Genomic DNA, 6,000 nt, shown 5'->3' on the forward strand with positions numbered 1-6,000 from the left:
AACACTATTTGGCACACAAGATTCAATGAGGGGTCATATGTTGGAAAATGAATTAATTAGTTTGAGTCCAGGAAATTTCAACACAATCCAAGATTTCTTCACCAAATTGAAATCACTAAGGCTATAGTTAAAACAATGTGGAATTGAAAAGAAAGATGAACAACTGATTCTCAATATTCTCTCTAATCTAAGTTCAAAATATTCTATGTTTGTCTCTACCTTCTATGCTACTAAGGGTGCACTTGGTACTCAATTCACCATGCCATCTCTAGATGATTTTTCTGTCAATCTCACTCAAGAATAGGACAAGCTAATCTAGATGGGCACTCTTAAGTCCTCTAAGTCACATACCTTAGCAACCAACCAAGGCACAAAAGAACAAAAGGACAAAGTAGTAACAACAATAGTAAGGATGAAAAACAAAATAATAGTGAGGAAAAGAAGGATCAGATACCAATTGCATCAAAAGCAACTATTGATACCTCATCCTCTAAGGGCGATAAGCCTAAGAAAGAAAAGGTTAAATGTGCCTATTGTAAAAGACCCGATCATGATGAACATAAATGTTTGAAGAAACAAATTGATCACTTGACATACATTCTTGAGAAGAATAATATTAGTGTTCCTGAGTCTATCAAAAAAAGTTCTAATGAAGAGTCTAACAAGGCAAAAGAAAACAACAAGGGGAAAGGAAAGGGCAAGGCTCTTGTTGCAATTGCTTCCTCACCATCCACTTGGGTTCTTGATTCAGGTGTTTCGCACCACATGGCTTCATCTAAGGAAGAACTTGCATCCTTGGAGCCATGTACTATGCCTTCTATTTTGATGGGTGATGACACTCCTATTGAGGTGTGTGGGAGAGGGTCTGTTGATGTGGGGGATGGCACATTCCATGATGTTCTTTGTGTACCCTCATTATCAACTAATCTCCTATCAATATACCAAAATACTCACACAAGTTTAGGCAAGCGGGTTGAGTTCACTCCTAATTTAGTGGAGATACATGAGTTGAATAGTGATTCTGTTGTTGTAGTTGGGAGAGCAAATCATCAGTCACGGCTCTATCTATTTTCTCACTTTGTTCCTGATCCTCCTTCATCTATTTTTCTCACTCACTCTAATGATGTGATTAAATTATGGCATGAGCGGTTTGGCCATCTTAACTTTCGCTATTTGCATCAGCTCAACCAATAGAGCATGGTCAAAAGGTTGCCTTCAGTTCAATTCTTAGGAGGTGTTTGCCAAGGTTGCATTCTTGGTAAGCGTCCTAAGGAAAAGTTTGACAAAAGTAAGGCATGGAGAGCTTCATAGATACTAGAGTTAGTTCATAGTTATTTGGCTGGTCCATTTCAACATCCTTCTTTCAGCAGGGCCCAATATGTCCTCACATTCATTGATGACCTTTGTCGATATACATGGGTTTACTTTCTCAAACAGAAGTCAGAGGTATTTGATCATTTTCAAGACTTCAAAATTTTTGTAGAAAAGCAATCTAGGAAAGCCATCAAGGTTTTGTGCATAGACAATGGTGGTGAGTATGTCAACCATCAATTTCAAAGATTTTGCACTTCAGAGGGGATTGATTTACAGCATTTAGTTCCATACAATCCTTAGCAAAATGGTGTTGCAGAATAGAAGAATAGATCTTTGAAGGAAATGGAAAATTATATGATTCACTCTAGATCTCTTGCACCACAGTATTGGGCAGAAGCCATTAACTATGCTTGTAATATCTAGAACTGTGTTCCTCATCGAACCTTGAAGGGAGTTACTCCTTTTGAATCTTGGAGCGATCGAAAACCATCAATTAAGCACTTTCAAGTTTTTGGCTCCCCTGCATGGGCCCACATTCCTACAAAGAAACGTAAGGCCTTGGATCTGCAAAGTAGACCTTACATATTTGTAGGTTATCCTAATGGTGTGAAGGGTTATCGGTTGTTCCACCCTACTACACATGAGTTATTCATTGAGAGGAGTGTTTAGTTTGAGGAGGGATCTTCAAGCTCAATTCCTATCACTTCTCCAACTCCTTCTACCTTGACATTAGAGTCACTTGGAATACATGACAGATCTTCTAATGATTCAGATTCACCTAAACAGTCTTTTACCTCTACTTCTGATGCAGAAAGTGATTCAAAGAACTCACCTCCTTCCTCTCCTATTCATCATTCAGAGGTTAATGATTCCCCTCCAGATTCTCCATCTTCTTGTCCACTTTGGGCTCGACAGACCTTGCAATCTACAGGTGATTGGGTTGGGGATCCATCAGACACCAGGCAAACTCGTTCACAATTCTAGGATGCTCCACATGTCTTCATTACTACTGCCTCAGATCCATAGTCCTTTCATGAGACTTTTGGTATTTCTGAGTGGGATACAGCTATGCAGGAAGAGTATAGTTCCTTGATGAGGAACCACACTTGGGATCTTGTCCCTCTTCCTAAAGGAAGAAAACTTGTTCGATGCAAGTGGATCTATTAGACAAAATTGCAGCAGATGGGTCAATTGACAAATAGAAGGCTCGCTTGGTTGCCAAAGGATTCTCCCAAGTTCCTGGGATTGAATACTCTAAGACTTTTGTGCCAGTTTCTCGAATGAATTCCTTTTGAATTATTCTTTCCATTGCTACATCTAATCATTGGGAAGTACATCAGATGGATGTGAAGAGTTCTTTTCTTCATGGTGACCTTCATGAGGAGATCAACATGGAGCAGCCATAGGGCTTCCTTTAGGATTCTTCACTTGTGTGTCATCTTTGAAAGTCTCTCTATGGCCTCAAATAGGCTCCTCGGGCTTGGTATGCCAAGATGGACTCTTTTCTTCTATCAGTTGGGTTCACTTAATGCCATTCTGATCCTAATGTCTACATTTTGCAACAGGGTGATTCACTTCTATTTTTGGTTTTGTATGTTGATGACTTGCTAATCACAGGAAGTTCTTCACCCACCATTAAGGCTATCAAAGTGGCCCTTCAGGACAGTTTTTTGATGACTGACTTGGGCTTCTTGCATTACTTTCTTGGGATTGAGATCCTTCAATCTCCTTCTGGGATCACCATCACACAATCCAAGTATGCTCTAGATTTACTCTTGAGGTTTCATATGGCTAACTGTAAGCCTGCTCTGACTCCTTTCCTTTCTAGGGTCAAACTTGAGGCTCAATGTTCTTCTCCACTTGTTGATGGCACTTTGTACTGCCAACTTGTTGGGAGTCTCATTTATTTGACTCATATGAGACCTGACATCTCCTATGTTGTAGGCATTGTCTCTTGATTCATGCAGGAACCCCATGAGTTACACTAGAAAGAAACCAAGCAGATCCTTCACTACATTCAGGGTTCTCATAGTTGTGGGATTCACTACGCAGGAGGTATTGAGCTTGATTTGGTGGGCTACACAGATTCAAATTGGGCAGGTGATTCTGAGGATTGTAAGTCTACTTCAGGGTATAGCTTCTCACTTGGGTCAGGTCCTATTTGTTGGTCAAGCAAAAAGTAGTCAGCTATTGCTTTGTCTTCAACTAAGGCTGAGTATTAGGGGGCTATAAATGCCGCCATTAAGGCTATTTGGCTTTAACATCTTCTTACTAAGTTTGGTATGTAGATCAGATGGCCATCAGTCATATTTTGTGACAACTAGAGTGCCATTCAGATCTCACAAAATCTAGTTCATTATCAGCAGACCAAACACATAGAGGTCCACATGCACTACATCCGGGAGCTCATCCATGGTCATGTCATTGACCTTTTCTATTGTCTGAATTCTGAGCAAGTTGTTGATATCTTCACCAAACCCTTCACTGAGAGCAAGTTCCTTCATTTGCGAGCTTTGCTGGGGGTGCGGGGTGCTTCATCTTTTGTGGGGGCCTCTTCCTCTCACTCAGAGTCCTTACTTTTTGTGTGGGGGGGTCTCTTTTCTCTCTCTTTTGGAAAATCTTATGTACATGGGTACCTCATTAGGCTTGACTTGCCGGGACCCATTTCTACATCCACCTAAGCTTCGCTTATGGAGGGGTGTTAGTGTAGTTTTTTATTTTTCCTATTTTGCTAGATTTTTTCTACACTTTTAGTAATCTCTCTTAGGTTAATAAAGCATGTCTTATTAGGTGAATGGTTGTGAGGTGTCACCTTCCTACATGTGAGCATCCATTAGCTATCTTGGAAAGATACTTTTCTATCTTTAGTCCGATAGATGGTTGCTCCTCATTGGTTGGTGTTGCCACCTCCTCCCTCTTCCTAGCCTATATAAGCATGCTACCTAGCTTGTATTTGCATCTCTTGTTTTTGCATCCTACTAATGCTATTTTTCTTCTAGCATTTGAATTACTCTCTTGGAGACTAACTCTATGATGCTATTTTGATTTTGTATCATTTGCATTCATAGTTTAGATATTTATTCTTTGCACTAGATTTCTGGGTTATTAATCTTATCAGATTCTAACAAGAGCAAGTTGGTTCTCATTTAGACATGACAATAAGCCTCTTGACATTAGAAGCATTGTCATTTGTACCTTCCAGGTGTGATAGTTGTGTGGTGTGAGCCGAGTCACAGATGGACCTAACATTGAGAGAAGAAGATAGAAGTGGAAGGGTCTTATTCAAAATTAAATTATAGAAAAGGAAATTCCCCTCCCACAACTGATAATGATATCCCTCAAATACCAAAGAAAAACAACTATAGAGAGCACAAAAACTAAAAAGAACCTAGATTTCAGATGCAAAGAGGGAGGAAATTGAATCCTCTACTTCAACACCAAAAATAGGAGCTTAATATTACTCCAAACTGATTCCAAATCTGGAAAGTGGACAATAAGCCATGCACTTTTTATAGCATTGAAATATGTGTCCATATGAGCCTGAATGAAGCCTTTGAAGGTGCAAAAAATGAGATTTTCAAGTTACGAAAAAATTGAGGAACAAAGATGTCAAACTTCCTGCACCAATGTGTAGATCACAAAATTCTACCCTAATACAAAAAACATTGCTCAAAAAAATGAGTCCATATGAAGGAGATATCATTGTTTGAAAATAACCTCCATAGTTATTTTTTCTGAATCACCACCATCGCACCTCCAAAAAATAAAGAAAAGGCCCAAAAAATGTTAGATCTATTATGTCGAACCCTCTTTCTCCTTTTTCTCCAAATACTAAAAAATGGCTCTTCCTCCTGATTGAAGAAAAAATCACAAACAAACTAGGGTTTGTGTCTTTGAATCATGGCTTCAAAAATCCTTCAAAGTAAGAAGCAATAGGGAGGCTTTGATAACATGTAGAAGTTGTTCAAAGCCAACTTTATAGCTTGCCAAGATCACCTACATGAAAATTACATGTTGAAGAGAAACTGAAGAAGGAAGAAACAAGAGTTTGAAGCAACACGGAGAAATTATATTGTAACAATGAGAAAATAAAATTGCTATGTAAATGATCTAAATTTACAATATGAGAGATTAAATATAAGGGCCTCAAGAAATCTTGTAGAACAAGCTAGAAAGTGTTAGATGATAAGGTTGACAACCAAGCATACGTCCACACAAGGTGGGATATCCTTGAACAAGGTGAGGAGATAAGTATGACTTAGATAGGACAAACTCCTGTGTTGTCAAAAAATCCTAGACTACAAGTAAAAAATAAATGCATTAACCTAAGTAAACTTAAGTAAAAGCATAAATAATAATTATTTACTCTAACATCCACCGCTATATTTTTTCTATTGGCCCTTATAGAATGTATGACCCTAATAACTAGTTGAGGGTCACTCTTAAAGAAATGAGAAATTATGTGGTACCTAGCACCAAGGAATTGCCCCATGAGTATGTCATTCTAAATATAGTTGCAGAGGTTGAGACAGTTGACAAGCTAGCTAAGATAGATGATGTTCTAAGGGTGGAGAGAGAATTGAAAAGAATAGATCCCCAATTCTTGGGATTCTACATGGATATTCCCTATCCTAAAAGGATTAGGAAGATGGTCATTAACCATGCTAAAATCATGGCTAAGATGCC

The sequence above is a fragment of the Cupressus sempervirens genome, chromosome 5, assembly GCF_028749045.1.
Source record: "Cupressus sempervirens isolate cs-2001-9-10 chromosome 5, ASM2874904v1, whole genome shotgun sequence".
In the NCBI taxonomy this organism is placed as follows: domain Eukaryota; kingdom Viridiplantae; phylum Streptophyta; class Pinopsida; order Cupressales; family Cupressaceae; genus Cupressus; species Cupressus sempervirens.